This window comes from Ammospiza nelsoni, chromosome 2 (genome assembly GCF_027579445.1).
Source record: "Ammospiza nelsoni isolate bAmmNel1 chromosome 2, bAmmNel1.pri, whole genome shotgun sequence".
In the NCBI taxonomy this organism is placed as follows: Eukaryota; Metazoa; Chordata; class Aves; order Passeriformes; family Passerellidae; genus Ammospiza; species Ammospiza nelsoni.
In genome coordinates this window covers 56,589,822-56,606,855 of record NC_080634.1, presented here as the reverse complement: position 1 = coordinate 56,606,855, position 17,034 = coordinate 56,589,822, and the positions used below count along the sequence as shown (strand labels likewise).

The 17,034-nt window shown below is 35.1% G+C and overlaps 1 long non-coding RNA gene across 1 annotated transcript; it reads right to left on the bottom strand.

Moving 5' to 3' along the window:
• Window positions 1-174: 174 nt before the first annotated feature.
• On the bottom strand, window positions 175-5,354 carry LOC132070182 (uncharacterized). The gene is made up of 2 exons (XR_009417902.1): window positions 5,284-5,354; window positions 175-3,690 (listed from the first exon to the last, which is right to left on the bottom strand). It is a non-coding gene; the product is annotated as an uncharacterized LOC132070182 (long non-coding RNA).
• Window positions 5,355-17,034: the final 11,680 nt, after the last annotated feature.

Here is a 17,034-nt window from a genome sequence, read left to right as displayed (position 1 = left end):
AAACGGTTGCAACTTAAGTAGCTCATTATTTCTGAAAATAGATCTTCACAGTGAATTTATTGTCAAATATGCTGAAGTTCAAACATGTACATTACCTTTATTATACAGAAGATTTTGCACAATGTTGACAATGTTACTTACAAAAATGACAAGAAAAAATGGCACACACAGGTGTTTAATAATGAATTATATTTGCTAAATGAATCCATGACAAGACAGTACACAAATCAGAGCATTTTGGAGTTCACAGGACTGCAGAAATAGACCATGAATAAACAGCACAGAAACTCTGCTTCCCAGCCTGAGCTGGTAACAAGGAAAGTTGATTGCAGATCTGGTCTTTAAAAGATGCACAGTACTCACCTCTTCCTCTGAAATCAGAATTACTAAATGCCATAGAAAATTGCATAAGGCAATGCATTACTGTAGTACAGTTACTAAACAAAAGTAGCTACCAGCCCTTCAAGGTTTGTGTCCATTTCCCCTACTTTAAACATGACACGGAGGTGTAGAAACTATTAGAGTATGCAACAGTTTGAAGTTCTCTTTAAGAAGACAGGAGACTGTCAGCAGACATAACTTTACACAGTATTATAATTCAAATGACAGCTCCTAAGAAGCTCAGGTACCAATGTGAACCACCAGTGTTTCTTTCAGATGTGAATTTTAAATCAGACACCTCTAAAGTAAAGCACAATACACACGCTACAGAAACAATGGCCTGGTTACTTGTCCAGCATCACACAAGAATAAAGGCAGAAAAATCAACATCAGATCCAGTTCTTAGGAATTCTCACTTGACACAACCATGAAGACATGGTTTTCTCTACTTGCAGCCATTTGTTCCATTGCCTAGAGAATTTTTTACTAATGTCTGCAGCACCTATAGCACGGTCAGGCTTCTTGCTTGCAGCCCACAAGCACCCTGCCCAGCCCAGCACCACAGGCTGACCCTATCAATAGATTAAACATTCTGTGTGATCACAAAGGTTGCTTCATAGTATACTGACACAAGGGGGCAAATGAAGATTGCAGAATGTTAAAGCAGGAGTTACCTAACTTCCTAATGTTTCATTTTCTGATATTTTTGTTCTTTTTAAAGTTATTAGCTTGTGCTTTATTCCCCCCCCTCAAAAAAACATTTCCTCCTTTGAATTCTAATTCCCCTTATTAGATGAAGCATTTTATTTACTTCCACAAAGACGATGAGAGAACTGAAGAATCTTTCACATGAAGAAAGCTGAGTGAGCTGAGACTCCAGCCTGGAGAAGAAAGGGCTTGTGTTTGTGTGATCTCAGCAATGTTTCTAAATGCCTGCTGGTGGGGGTACAGCAGAGTAAAGAAGACATAGCCAGGCTCTTCTCTGTCCAGAAATAGGACAAGAGGCCACAGGTAAGAAGTTAAGTGCATGAAATTCTAGCTGAATAGGACAGGCTGCAGAGTCTCCATCCTTGAATATATTCAAACTTGACTGGACATAGCCTTAAAAAAACTACCCTGTTGGAACTAGAGATCTCCCTTACAACCTCAACTACTCTTACTTTGAGATTTCTTTTCAGGACCAAAATCCGTGAAGTAGCTGAGGGTACTAATAGGTTTGCCCTCTTCTCTGTGGAATACAAGGAGGGGGTGAAATTGACAGTGATTTCCCATACGACAGCAAAAGCTACTACTTAACAGTCTGTATTCCCTTCTGGATGTGAAGTGCAGAGCACTCCAGTGAATGTTAGCAATCATCTGAGGAGTGCAAGCCTCTTCCCCTAAACCTGACTTGTTCTCTTTGCCTCAAGCCAGATCCCCTCTGTCAGGCTGCTGCTTCTCCAATTTCAATAAGCAAACAAACCCCCAAATCTTTGCCCAACATATTTCAATCATTCTGATTTTCCAGTTCATCAGATCTTCTCGTATCTGTTCTCAGCTCCAACCTTTTAACATCGCACTTTTAGACATGCTCCTAAAACCAGTTGTCTTCACTCATATACAACTATTAGTCTCAATTTATTTTCAAGCAGGCCTATATTTTCTTGCCTTTTTATGTAAATTAAGCATCTTTTTCCCATACAGTTCCTAAGCCTAGCAGAAAATAAGCACTTGAACTGAAAACAGTGAACCTTCCTTTCTTACGTCAGGCACACTCCTTTGGATCCCAGAGCCGCAACATGAAGTGAGTTTGATCCAGCCACAGTCTCTGGCACCACCCATACAGGCAAACCTCTGGAAAATCTAACTGCTAATATTAAGCCACCTGAGAACCATGTGAGAAATGTAACATCCTTTTTAAAGGTTGAGGAAGTGAATCATTTGAGTAGGCCTTCATAAGCACTTGAAGTAGTTTTCTTATCCAGACAGGAACTTTGGCTCCTCAGTTGAACTCTGGTTCTGCAAATGCTCAAACTGTGTTTTCACCATGTCACTGAACTATTCTATGCTGCTAGGGCCACCGAACAAGGCACTCCAACCTTTGCCCTTCTGCTTCTTCCTGCTCCCTGCTATTTCCTGCCCTTGTGCCAGTGATAGGAGTTTGCATGGTGAACCAGAAGGAAGCACAGGCTGCTTCACTCTTCTCACAAAGGCCAACATGAGTACAATGAAGTAGTCAGGAACAAACAGTTTGGCCACTGGACTTTGACAAAGCCAGGCAAATAGACTTATTTGTTGTATGCTCTCAAGTCTTTGATTAGCTCTTTAGATTCATGTCTACTCACGGAAGTCTCTGGGAAAAATCCTGGGTACATTAAAATACAAGATCTACAAGAGCAACTGGATGGATGGGCCTGCTGCAAGCACCAGTCTGCAGCATAATGAAAAAAGCAGAGACCTTTAAGGTCTTTCCAAGCATTCTAAGTTCTCAAATGGCTGAAGTATATGTGCAGATCTTTAATATTTAGCAGTTACATAGGTTGAAAGAAAGAAAAGAAACTCCCTAAAGAAACTTACCTAAAGAAACTCAATGAGAAAGCTATCCAGCTTTGAGCCAGATAGGATATTTTTTTCTAAGTAGTCAACTTCATTTTGGTCATGTGTCTTAAGAGAAATGTAGTAGGTAAATGTGCACACATATGTTCTTTATGAAAAGCTGTAGGCTATCTAATTCTGCATAGCTGTGCTATTGAGAACTGCTCAGGTCTGAACTAAATCGGAAATTTTAGCTATTAGTAATTTTGTCAGTTCTAATTCATAGCAGTAGTAGAAAATGAGAATGTGATTTTACCAGTCTGAAATTATGAAATATGGTCAAATAATGCAAACTAATGAATTATAACAACTTGGATTCATATTTATCTACATCATGTCTGTACCTGTGCAACTGCACCAGTAGCAGTTCTGTGAAGGCTAAAATCAAAACAACTCTTGAGTGCAGATAAGCCTTTTTTCCTCTTTTTAAAACATCTATATGATGTATTAACTTGACTCTGTGAAGACCTATTTGGATAAGGTATGTGTATTTTAAATGGTAAAATACAACAGGGCTAATAAAATTAGATTAGCAAGTGATACTGAGTCATGATAGTGAAGAAAATAAAATCTTAAAAGGAAACACACTTTCAGATCTGTATCTAAAATTAGTGACATTTACATAACCATTAGTCTACATTTGACTCACCACACAGTTCTTGCATGCAGCTTTTAAAAGGAAAGGAGCTCAAGTAATTTCCATTCTCACTGCAGCAATTTCAATGAAAGATTCTCCTGCAAGAGAAAAGTCTTAGTGGAAGATGAGAAAAAAAATTAGTAAATTCACAGTCAGATACACAGTTTAAACTTCTAACCATAAAACTGTTAGCTGTCTATAGCCCAGTGGTTTAAGAAATGAAGTGGTTAATAAGTTTTGTTAAAAAAATTGGAAGACACTTTTTCTTTATGAGCTCTCTTTGTTAAAAGCATGACCAAATACTTCCCAGTTCCACTAATTTCGAAAAGATTGTAGAAATTAACAGTTTTACGAGTTTTAATAAAGAAATGTGTTGAGAATTAAAGTAACTTAATTTTTATAGTTTTTAAATATATAAACAAACACACTTACCAAAGCATTGTTAGACATGTGTAGCTTGAGATGGCTCCTTAAAAAAGCTCAGTTTTCACATAAACCAAAACAAAATTATATATATATATCTATTTTATTTACCAACAGATACTATGAAGCTCTGCTTTCTAAATAAATGAAAATACAAAAAAAGCTAAGAAAGTGTTCATATACAAACAATAGATAAATTTATAGCAACAAAAAGGCACAGCGAATACATGCAATGTCCTGTTCCACGACTCGCGTGCAGAAGTGGCTAGCCTTACTTCAGCAGCACAGTTAATACTGGAGATATTTACAGTCTTAACACCAATATTTACGTGCTGCTAAAGTATGACAGACATCAGCATCACAAGATTGACTAATTCATAAGTGGCATGTCTCTTCAGGGTGATGAAATCCTTGTATTTTTGAGGCAGCACAATATGGCCTGCACCTTTTCAAAACCCACAAACCATTATGTGCTGCTACGTTATGCCAAGGTGTCTACCATGCTTCAAGGAAACACAAACATACTCTGAGCTGAATGCAGAATTTTCTTAGTTAACTTTAGCTTTCATTAGTAACATCAGTTGTATTAATGAGCTACAAAATATTTAGAAAACATCTGTCCATTGCCAAGCTGACTATTTACAGTGAAGCTCTAGACTTTGTTGTCATGTGTGCATAATACCTTAATGAGACACGAATCACAAACTGGACAACTGTGTTTCTAGTTAGAGGAACTAAAGATTATGCAGATGTTTATTTCAAAAGAAAGCAAAAAACTCTGGGTTATTTTCTAATCTGACTTTTTGTCATCTGGAAACTTGGATGTGAAAAGAAAACCCAAAAACTTTCATATGAAAGAGAATAAGAGCTAATTTCAAAATAAGCTTTTGTGAACTATTCTATCAGTCCTCAAGCCATCTGTTAGCTCTGCCACTTACCCTTACTGCAACTTTTGGGCAGACAGATTCAAAAAAGCCTTAATTAACTTCAGGAGGAGAAAAAATTTATAACCCAAAAAAATTGTTAGCAAGAATAGTAACTTATCTGTTATTATGGGCAGGAGTTCATCTGCCCCCAGCCTGGAATTGACCATGCTGCTTGATGTAGGCCAGAGATGTGGAGTTCATGGTATGCTAGGTATCATTTTCTTAGACTAAAGAATGCCAGAGATTTAAGTCTGTGCAGTCATTTTACTAGTTCCCTAGATAACATGAATTATGCTTTCTTTAATGTTTTTATACTAAACTGTTAAGACAAAAGCTACTTACACGGCATGGAACCAAGCACGCCCCTCCATTGCAATAAGCCTTCTAGTCAGGTCATGACAGACAACTTCTGGAAATTAACAGGGCTATCTGGAAGCGCAAAAAGAGATTTGGCAGGCCATGTGGGGGAAAGGTTTGGGAATTTTCTTTTCTCCCTTCCTATTTTTGTTCCTACAGTACTACAGCAGGGCAATATCTGCTAGAAGAGTCCTTTGCCACAAATGTGCCAAATAAAGTGAGATTGCCAGTGTAAATTTACAGGTAACAGCAGCAACACTTTTTATATAGTTTATCCAGATAGGAATGCTAACTTTAGGAACTGCATCAAAGAGCCATTTCCAGTATATTTTATATATGCACAGCTCTACTTACACTTATCCCTACCCCACCTCTTACTACCTATGTTTATTTTTAAAATCAGACAGCTAAAATAGGCAAACTAAATTAAATAGGCACAACTTACCATGGTGAATTAAAGCAGGAGTGCAAAATTAAAATAAACCTATACTGTAAACATATGCTCTGACAGTTGGTCTCCCTCCTGAGGAAACTGTGCTAGCCATAAACCAAGAGAAGAAAAAGTAAAGACAAAATCTCCACCATATATATATATAATGTGGAAGGCATAGATAAAGATAGATGTGAGCAAAAATGCTAGCCAAGAGTAAAAGATTTACTTCAACTTTTCTGGAAAAAGATTATGAAAAATATTCTCTAGCAAGAAAAAATATTGTTTTGTACTTACAGATTTACTTTAAAAGATTGAAAGAAAATTACTTAAATAAGACAGTGGCAACATTTAATACCTTTGAAAGTGCATTTCTCATTTTTAAATTCAGGCCAAATTCTTCATTTGAAACTCCATGTGTTTAACAGATACTATTCTTTCAATTGTCTGGTTGATTTCAGGTTCTAGCTTAAGTGTGGAAAGGTTTTTTCCTGCTGCATAACTAAATCCCTTTAAAATTAAACTATACACACCATGAAGTGAAGACTTGGCAGAACTATTATGCTATTTTCTACAGAAAGTACATTAGTAAGAAAACTTGCAGGTAATTCCACCCACTCATACAAAACATGAACACAAAACCTTGCATGAATTACAGGATTCCAGACTGTTTGAGTTTTGCTTTTTTTAAAAATTATTTTGGAAGGTGTTTTGTTGTTGGTGTTATTTTTTAGCTTTACTACAAAATGTCCCAAAAGAAACCAACCAACCCAAAATTCAACACAATCTGACTGTATATTTTCTACACTGCTGTTAAAATAGATCTAATCTGCAAGGAGAATAAGCAAATTATCACATAAAATTGAAGGCAGTCTATGTGAGAGAAGGGGTTGTGGAGCAGGAAAAGAATGAAAAGAGAAGTCTAAGATAAAAAGTGATAAGCTGAGCTAGGAATCTACTGAAATCCAGGAATTCTGCACAAAGCTGTGTACCATTATGCTTTGCTCATAAAGTCAATATAGTTGTTACCATGAGTGCTTCTCCTACCTCCATCCTCGTGTTTTAAGTCTGTGGATGAGAGACAGATTGACAAAGAAGACCTCAATAAAAGATGGGAATCATGTATGCAAGAAGTTCCATTACATTTCCCAAGTTCCTATAAGCAAGAGCTCTGCTGAGGAAGAAGGATCCTGAAGATGCAAAACTGAAATTCCTCAGAAGCAGCTCACATACACAAGTCAGGAATGCTCTTTGAAAAAAATGTACCGAAACTGTTTAAAAAAAAAAAGAAAGGAAAAAAGAGAGAAGTCTATGTGTATATGTATTTGCCCTTGTTTTAGCAGTTAAGAGTGTTCCCAAGCAATGAAGGAGCCTTTCCTCGATTTCAGTATTTTTTTAGTTATTTATCAAAGAACAAGCCCAACATAAAATATAATTTTCAGTTTTTATTGTTTATAGTTCAGAGTTTATGGCAACACCAAGCCAAACTCAATCTTTTCTGACCCTATGAAAACCAACTACAAGTCAATTCTGGCTACTATACACACTAATAAGCTCCTTAAATGCTACTATAACTACTAATAAGCTCCTTAAACCTCTATGTAACATATTATATCCAGAAGGTACCACTAGGCCTGCAATCTGACTGACAGGCCAGTGACTTGGAGCAAGAGACACCAAGGACTTTGTATTAAACACTGTATGTTGTCTCTAATACCCAAGAACATGATGTAAAATCAAACATTTGCCTTGTGCCTTTTGGTCACACAAAAAAGGCACTCCCTTGATACTTCTTGGCCAGAAGCTCTTCCTCATCAATAGTGTTATACACCATTGCTCACAACCATATTCCATTGCTTTAGTTGCTTACTCATTAATACAAAACACATCCTTACTCATTAATACAAAACAGATCCAATATGAAAGCAAGGCTATTGCTTCACTGTTCATTGTGACCCTTTCCCAACCTTATTTCCAGATTAAAATTAGGAAACTGAAGATGAACCTGAAAGACTGAAGTGTTCCACAGTGTAAAAGCATTTTTTTTTTTTTTACATTTGTCCACTAGTGCATCTTCTGTCCATCCTCTACAGCCCTGACATCAGCAATTACAAGTGTCCTTATCTCAGTTTCCCCAGGTTAGCTTAGCTGAACCAGAAATGAGACAGGGTTTGCACTGAGATAGCACAGCATGAAGTGGGGCATTTTTGACAAGTGTGTCCTGCTCTATGCATTCCATTAATGGAGTAAGGTACTTCTATGTTAGACAGGACATTTTGCAATGTAGCTTTTTGGACAACTGCTGGTAAAGTTGCCAAGCTCTCTTCTAACAGTTCAGTGCCACCAACACACCACTAACTATGAGTACACACAATGGCAGTTCAACACTGGAAAATACTTTTAGGGTTTTATTGAATTAATCTGGGAAAAAGACAGAAAATTTCACTGTTCACTACCAAGAAATCTGAACATTTCCATTCTCTAAGATTCTCAGATCTAAAAGTGTGTGTAGCTGTATCTTTCTCATACACTGTTTACACCCCTCTCTCAAGTTAAAACAATAGTTTCATTTTATTTTTGTCATATGCTTACTCAACACTGCAGTATTTACACTGCAAACATACTAGAATTTATTACTTTTGTTCCTTCTCAAATCTAAGATTTAGAAGTATATTATTTTATTTCTGCATTCTTGCTTCTTTGTTAAGGAACTGTCTTTCCATCTAATTTGTGGTGTCAGCAGCCTTTAAAGTGATATGCATGTATTTTTAAAAAGAAAAGATTCCACTGAAATATTTCAGAACATTAAAGCTATTTGTGTACTTTTGGCTACTATTCCATTATTATTTGGTTCAGGCATAACCTGCAATACTCAGTTAATTCACTCAACTTAATTGAGGTTACTTTCTCGTCAGAGGAAGAAGAATTAGGAGAATAAACTATATACCTTGATTGCTCTTCTCCTGCAGTAACAGTGAGATTTTTAATTGCTGTTTAAGACTGCAGTTCTAAAAAGTTCTAAAGTTTCTAAGTTCTAAAAAGAAAAAGTAAAATTAAATAATTAAAAAAATATCTCTAAGCTAGCAATTTAATTGCATGTGTTTGGTTTTTTTAAAATTAAATAACTCTAACACAGGCAATAAATCTGCCTCACTTCCCCTCAAAGAGGTGCAGTAATCCAAGACCAAGCTTACACACACTCTCCATGTATAATAGGTCCACCCATACCTTCTAGTAAGCAGTTGAATATTTCTAAGACTATTATAAAGTTGTGTAAAAAAAAAAAAAAAAAAAAGCTTTAAATAATTCTATGAATAAAAAGATGAATATTTGAGCAAAGATACCTAGCACTAATTTAAGAGTTTTGGTAACGCTGACATAAAAAAAAAAATTGTGTGTTCACTATTTCCTGATTATATTAACAACACTCCCCATACAACCATGGCAAAAGACTGGGAGAACTACACTTTTTGCAATGTGAAGTATTAATAACTAAAGTAAAGCAGATGACTGCTAATTACTGAAATTTACTGCTACTAAATTTGGAGAATCTATATCATGTGTCCAGCCATCTCTCCAAGGATCATGAACAAACAGATTTAGACTAGCTGGAGAACTACTGCATAAGATAAACATGAAATAACAAAGCCAGCTAAAAATAAAAACCAGGAAGTAAAACCATTGAGAAATTCAGAAGTATAAAAATACCTAGAAATTTAGAAGTGCAGTTGAGGACTGTCAGCATCAAATTCTGTTTAAATCCTTTTTACTTAATCTAAGACTCCAACTACTGCTTGTACTGCTTGATTCATGTATTAATTTGCATGAGGTGCACCCCCCCTTGTTTGCACTCAGGAAGACAAACCAAAGTGAAGACTGTTACTTGGTTCTGCAATATTGATGCTTCTATTGGACTGATGAATAGCAAACAGAATGCAATAGATTTCTATGAATGGCAAAAAACGAAAGGTAGTCAGTTCTGACTTGAACAAGTACAGTATGTCCATTTTTATAGCTCGCTAGCTAAAAAAAGCATAACTACACGAAGCTGATATAGCACTAAAAAAATTTATCAATGTACTGTTTGGTATATCATAATTATACTTTAGAATCAATTGCAGCTTAAAAATAAAAATAAGACTAACCCCTCCCACCTCTTTTCCCAGCTTCTAAGAAGTTTTTTGTCAGAAGCTGATGTATGAACTAGATTGCTATATGAAACACTTTACAGGGAACTTGTAAAATAACAAGCTCCAAGTTCTAGCAGAGTTTGTAAAAGTTGCATTTCAGAAAAGTTTTCCAGACCCCTCTTGACTGCACTGGTACAGCTTGCACACAACTTTTAAAAATCTGTCTTCTCTGCACCTTTGGCAAGCACACAGGAAGAAAAACTGTGTGAACACTTTCAATCTGTACCAGCATTCTTTCTGCTTGAGAGGACACATAGAAAATTAAGAAAAACTAAGAAACTATTTTCTAAGTTCTACAAAAATAAGTTCTATATTTCATTATAGTAGTAACTAAAATGTTTCTTCACCCAATTTTATTACAAAAAATATTATAACTAAACATAGTGGACCCATCAAAAAGAAAGCCAGGTCTGTCTTAGAATATAATCTTCAGTTTCTGTATGACTATTAAAAATTTTTCTGGCACCCTTTCAGATTAAAAAAATTATTAAAAAAATAAATATTTTCAAGTTCTCCAATAAATGGAAATTTGGATTATTACACTATTACATTCTGAAAATATTATCCTATTATTATAGCTAAAGTTTCCAAAGCCTGAAATATATAGAATCATTAGTGATAAAAGAAAAAGTGACAATCCCTCTCCAAACAATAACTGTTCAATGCAAACCATGTACATAATGTAAAGTTACTAAGACATGGAAACAGGTTCTCCTTTTAAACACATTAAATTAAAAAAACCCCCAAACTTTAAAATCAATCAAGTATTGGTTCTCTCTATTAATTAATTTGCTGGGTTTTTTACAAAAAAAAATTAGCTTTATGAAGTTCTCAGAAGACTTGCTCTTGTAACAGCCACAGGCCTTGTGTAAAATTTTGTGCTCCCCTAAGCTGGCACAGCCTTTTATGAAAGAAGGCCATGCAAGTACTGCTGTTTACATCTTCTAACTCCAGAATGTATAGCAAAGCATTTCTTGTCCTCAATAGAATATTCAAGTCATTTGTGCAGAAACCCAGGTGGTCTGTGCACAGGATCCATTTCCAAAGTATTTCAAGAAAGTGAAAAATATATTGGTCAATATTAGCCAGACTGCCTTCCTAGTTGCTGTCTTATCTCAAATTGGTTTATAATTACAAACCATAGGCCAGTAACAGAGCAACTTTTTTTTTAATTGCCTTATATAGAAATAATAACTATTTACAGTATGACAAACCACAAACTTAAATTGAGATTTTGTTACATCTCAGTATTGTATGGGACTATAATGCCTAAAGATAAAAACCAGGCCCATAGCTCAGAATGAAACCCCACTTGTAAAGAGCTAAATTTGCTGCTTGTCTGCTTTCAAAGATTTAAGGTCAGAGTGACAATGCTATAAAATAAGGGTCAAAGCACAAAAAGACCAAGGCCACAGAACAAAGAACTTTTCGTGTCCTGAAAGAAGTTGCTTTTTGTAAGCCTGCCTTCTGGCTCAGGCAGTAAATTTGTCTTTTTCTTAACATCTTCACTACATGACTTCTATAAAATGTCAGACAACAGCATGACTTCTGAAAGGTGAGACTGACCTGTTTGAAGAAATCAATTCAACTGTTAAGGGAATCCACTAGTTAATAGCAGAGGAACAACTCCTAGTAACTGCTACTTATACTTTTCCAGCCCTTAGCTGTATTTCTACAACTTCATTATTTAATTAGTCACTTCAGCAGAGGTTTCAGGTGTCCATAACACCTTTGGGGTGCAGATTCCCGGTCATATTATCTTATTGTTTATTTAGTGGTAGCTGGTGCAGCAATCTTTCCCCCACCTCTCCATGAAATATTAATAGAATCCTACTAATCTTAATAGATACCATCTAACACACAGATCTGTGTACACCCTTTAAAAAACATGTTTGGTTCCCCACTTTCCATCAATGAGACCCACTACTCACAGAACTGAGCTAAAATAAAACGGTGCTTTCTAAGGCTGACACAGATCAGTAAGCAGTACATTTCATTTTTCCAGCTAGAAAACAAACTTCACTTAGAACATGCTTTTCCAAAATAATAACAATGGTTTTGACAAATGAAAGGAACTTTATCCACAAAAAAAAAAAAAAGGACAAGTGATAAGGATGCTGGGTGCTTCTTATGGCTTTATACTAAGCTAGATTTTCAATATTTTACTAACAAGCTTAAAGTAAAACCTTGCTGAATTAACTAGATGTTAATATATTAAGAAAAAGGATTTATAACTTAAAGTACACAAGTAGTTTAAAAAAAATCAGAATTGTGCTCTCAAACTAATAAATACCCACAAACCTGAAAAATGTTAAATTTCTCAAAACTAGCATCTGAATTTTTTTAAAATAAAAAGTTACTTCACAGTATGCTCCTTGAGCAATATCAGTACTGCAAGAAGTGTTTCTCCATCATAATCCAAATCTATATGAAAGAATCAGAATTATCTGCATTATCTATTATAGCAGGTTGAAGGCAAGACATTTTGAAAACACAGATCTTCCATACTTCAAGTAATTATCTTCCCCTTCAAAATAGATGGCTTCTGTCTTCAAAGTTATTATTTTTAATTTTTTTTTTCAGTCCTACTAACTTATTTAATAGCTGGAACTGGAGAATCACATATCTGGAATTAGATTAAAAATATACAAAAAAAAATTCCTTACCTTTTGACTCTGGAGATCTGTAACAGCGGAGTTTCAGTGCCAACAAAACAGAAATTTCATTAAACAAATCACTTTGCTTTTGATCTACCTTAAGCTATAATATCTGATTCCTATATTAATTATTAAATGTAGCATTTAATAATTTTTTTTTCTTTCTAAAAAATTAATATAATTGAAAAGTACCTTATTATAGGAAACGGTTAGTGTAATATATGAAAGGCCTACTCCAATCATCCTACACTTTCTGAAGGAAAGGATTACTCTTCATCTCTTAAGCAGCACTGGTGCAAGTATACTGATTTTTCTTGTGGTGAATAGCAGCCCACAAGTTAAGGAACTGATGCAAACTGGCAGATTTCCCCTTCTAATTCTGAGTCATATGCGTCATCTTTTTGTCAAAAGCTGGGAAGAAAAAGAGTCTGTCTTCCAGCCTGCCACATGAAACCACCTGCTTAAAGGCAGAACAGACTAATATTGCAATACTGGTCTGCACATTGCTGGTACTTACACATTTGTTCTTGCTTTGTTCAAATAAACAAAATACTGAAGACAGCTTTAATGTTAATGACAGAACTTATCTCTTTGATTTAGGGCCAAAAAATCAAGCTGGTAAAAGGAGAAAAAAAAAAAAAGTCATATTGGCATGAAAGTGCTTATTCTTAAAATGGTAGTGTCTTACCTGCAAAAGACTAAGGGTTCAGTTCCTTAAAAGCTTACATGCATGCTTGGTTTAATCACCTAGAATCAGATAGGTTTCACAGAAATACATTCCAAAACCAAGAGTTCATGTGTGTGATTAAGACCTCTTATCACTGTACATGGCTGGCAACTAATTCCTCAAACCCACTCCCCCAGTTAAAGCAGAAATCCCCCCCTAAATCCCAGAGAACCTACCAATTTCTGTAGGTTAAATTTCACATGCTCCTTTTCCCCCCTGTTGTGCATTTTGCAAATTAAGAAGCAAGAAAACTATTTTCTTCTTGGACAGACTGATCAAGGCCAGTCATTGTTGGACTATATATACTGTGTTATGACACAATTGCTCTCTTCAAAGGTACCAGCACCAGTTAAGGTTGGGCACATCAGTGCTAGCAGATTACATTTTCAAATTGCACTAGAGTTGCTGATCAGACCTGCTGAAAACAGGTGTAAATGTTTACTGCAACAATGCACTGCAGTATTTATACTGATCTGTGGCACTGCCAGAGTGATTGCAAGTAAATATTCTTCATAAAAAAACAACTTGAAAAAGTTGTTGCAGCTAAAGCAAATTTTAGACATTAATAGTAAGTTGTACAAAAGAATGCAAAGAAAATACAACTTGACTAACTGGTCCAGAGTGTAGAAACAAACATGCCACTTTAATAATAGATCAGCTTTTTTATATACAAGTACACAAAATATATATGAGATTATATATATATGCACATAAAGTTAGATAGAAAGACAGGTAAAAACTCACACATACACTCTTATATAAAATGTCCTTTGTTTTCAAATTTGTACTGTGCCACAAGCATTTACACGGCTGGGTGCATACATTTCAATATAATGAGAAAATTTGTATTTCTAAAATAAGAATACTAGAGTGCTTTTCAAGAACCACAACACCATCATTTGCATTACAGGTTATTATTTACAAGTATTTAAGATGTTCTGTAAATCTATAATGAACACTGCAACAGTGAAAACTGTAATTTATTATGTAATGCACTGTTATATAAATTGTTTAAATTGTGTACAATATACACAATCACTTCTACTTGGTTAAATATTAAATACAGCACTTTATTGCTCATCTTCAACTAATTTTTTTCTCCCATTCTATATATTTTACTTGATAAAATTAGAGACACAAAGTACCTCTCTGATGCCTTATTCTGTGGTTTGCTTTGTGTGTATTTTTTAATATGAAATTAATTATTCATACTGTCATCTTTATTTGACAAACTTTATAGTATTTTGTAAGAAAATATTTTACTCACCATACATTCCATTTTCCTTGCTACTTAACAAAAGACATTTAAGCTTTTCTGCAATGTTACCTTACCCCCCCCAAAATCCAGTATCTTTCCAAGAGCTTCATGCAGCACACGATAGCAAACAAAAACCAAACAAAACCCACCACCGAGAAAGTTGTGCCTTTTTGACAACAGCAAGAGTGAACGAGGTAAGACACTGTGGAAGATGTTTCTTAACTTGTAATTCAGCAAAGCATTACAACTGTCTTAACTTCTTTCTCATTCAGTGGAGCACTCCAAGATATGAAAAGTGAGTTAAACAAACCATTTAGGAGGGTAATCACAAAGAGCAGTTTTTGTCTGGGGGAGACCCTGGAAAAAACCACTGGCTCCCTCTTTTTCATCTCAGGGCCACAGGCACCCATAACTGCTCTGGGGTAGGCTGCTGCTTTGAATTGCCCTCTAGTGTTAGCCTTCATTAATTCCTACCTCAATGACAAATGCTGTTCAGGTTTTTAATAACAGAAAGTGGGTCAGCAACATAAGTTATGTTAAGCTAAAAAAATTAAACAAAAAAAATTGAACAGTGTCCCAAACTCGTTTTCAGGTCAGAAGACTGTGAGGTTGACAAATAAGTACTACACACCAAAAACCAAAAATACAGTAAGTCTATATACCTAAATAGCACCCCCCAAAAAAATCAAGGACAACAGATTTATTAAAGAACTTATGCCAACTGTATTTTACATTTCAGTGAGTTTCTTATGCAGTTTCACAAAAATATCAATTTCTGGAGCAAATACTCAACACTCACAGCCAAAATCATAGTCATGATGGTGGGATCAAAACACCAAAAAAACAGAGGAGTTGCTGGTCAAAAGAACAGGGTTTAGCAATACCAATGCCCTGGAAGGAATTATTCTCTCTCTGCTAATTCAAGAGTCTCTCTGTTACACCCTAAACCCACAGGCAAAACAGGCACCATGAAGATCCAGATTTTAAACCTGGTAATACTAGGAAGAGAAGGCAAGCATTTTTCCATGCTTTTATTTCAAACCATGTTTTATCTGCCCTCAAATTGTTTAGAGAGGCCATGAATCTGGAACTTAAAGAAGTATGGAGACTATATTAGTAACACTCGCATGTCATACAAGCTATGGATTTCCACACACATAGAATTAAAGATGAGCTTATGACCCTTTGTTTAAAAAATACTCTGGTCCTACAGAACTACAATCCCTCACTCTGACAGAGCTGAAAAAATATTTTTAGAATTAGGTGTTAGTACAATGAAGAAAAGTACAGATTTGAGTGCTGCTTTTGTAACTCCTGTGCTTTGCATTAAAAGCAGCATTTTCCCTTCTCCTGAGAACCTGGAAAAAATATTTTGCTTTTAGGTAGGAGAGGGACAGGGTAACCAGTACATAATTATTCTTGTTGATCAGGAGTTCTTTTTGCCTGTGAAAAATGCTGACAATTAAGTGTTACAGTATCAAAAGGGAACTCTGTTCCACAATAAACTTTTCAATATATTTTCACTTTGAGAAGGACTTTCTTATAAGAGCCATTGCAGTGTTTCACAACAGATGGAGCATCTTCTTTGTCTAATTTCTGAGCTTGTCTAAAATATGGACTAACTTGCAACAAGAGAAAGCAAGGCATTTTCAGAATAAAGTACTAACATTCATAAGACCACAGTATCTACCCATCCTACTAAGAGAAAATTTTGCTCCAAAAGAATACAGAAATTATAAAGCAAATGTCTTCATTTATCAGATCCACTGGAAGTCCTGCGAAATCTAGAAGTGACTTGCATGTCTAGAGGTGACTTATATATCTATTTTGAAGCAGGAAATGATCAGTTAAATTTGGGAAAATCATAATCATGTTCATAATTACAACACTTTCTAAATTTCTAAGTTAATTTCCATATGAATATGAAAATGCATTTCCTTCTGTGGGGACAAGGGGCAGTTAAAAAAAATTAAAAAAATATTTAAATTGTTCTTCATGTCAGCTAGGAAGTGGAAGTATAAAATCATAAAAATCTTTGACTAAAGGCTTTAAAAAAAACCACACCAACAAACCAAATCATCCACAAAACAAAAAAAACACCCACCAAACTGTAGGACACTCACAGGAAGTAAAAACGAAGCTTTTAAAATTTAGTGGGTTAAAGAAAAGGTATAAATACTTCAGAGGTACTTGAACATTACTAAGATTTTTAAGTACCTCACAAATTAAAAACAGATATTGCTGATATCTTGCTTTGACTAGAATATCTTGATAATGTATTTCAATAAAAAGAACTAATTCTCTCATAATACTGGTCTAAAAATTTAGAATAACAAAAAAAGTCCTGCCCCAAACAAATGCAGAAAAAAAATTTACCATGAATATCCATATGTTTGAAAGTAATACAAAATTAACAAAGCTAGAAACAACTGTTTATGCAAATACACTACTCAATTAGCAATTGCAGCTTCATA